A 965-nucleotide genomic window follows, 5' to 3' on the forward strand; every position below is an offset into this window, starting at 1 on the left:
TCTAGATTTTTCCGTTTGATTTGCTAACTTCATTTGAATGATAACTTTCTAATTTTTTTAATAGGTAAAATAAATAGCTTGAAAGGTATAATCACACATATCAAAAATTGAATGTTGTTGTACACATATGGTTTGATGCTGAATGATGATCAACTCTCTTTGAAACTCTCTACGCATAGCTTCCCACAGAAAAGAAACCATGTTTAAACTTTTAAACTATTAATAATAAATTGAAATTGCAGCTGTTTGCTAGCAAAATATATCACATTTTCTTCAACAAATGTAGCAACTCCAAGTCTTCTCTAACAGTGATCTGGGTATATCTGAAAGTTTTTAAGGAAGTAGTTACATTTGTAACGACACACATTAAGGATACAAGAAGACTTTAAGTAACGTCACATTTTCCCTTTTTAATTCTTTAACTTGATGTGTCTTTCTTGAAAATTTTACTTGTTGATGACTGTTTGTACATTTAATTGCTTATAAATGGGTAAGCTTTGGAGACTTATCTAATGTGCAGTAGATCGAAAATATCGAGAGAACACTCGAAAAAAACATCATAATTCTCCTAATAGTTTATTATATACTTTTTCATTTATTTTTTTTATTGATTTTTATTTGGGATACACGTGCAACGCACGTGCCCGGAGACTAGTAAATCAAAAATAGTGAAATGGAATCAGCAAAATTAGGACTTCGCCAAGCCAACTAGCATATCATTGGTTATTTTGAGTAGATAACAATGTTCCATTGAACACTATGTGAATATACGTTAAAATTAAGTCTGTGTTTTTATATTCATTTATCTAAGCATATGAGTGTTTTTGTACTAGGCATATATTGAAGACGAGAGTAATAATGCGCACTAAATTCAGAGCATTTTAACTGCTTCACACAATAAATAAAGAGGAATACTATTTCCTAAAAAATGTTTTCCTCCCTGATACACACATAAATAGAGTAAT

Source organism: Solanum pennellii, chromosome 7 (assembly GCF_001406875.1).
Source record: "Solanum pennellii chromosome 7, SPENNV200".
Lineage (NCBI taxonomy): Eukaryota > Viridiplantae > Streptophyta > Magnoliopsida > Solanales > Solanaceae > Solanum > Solanum pennellii.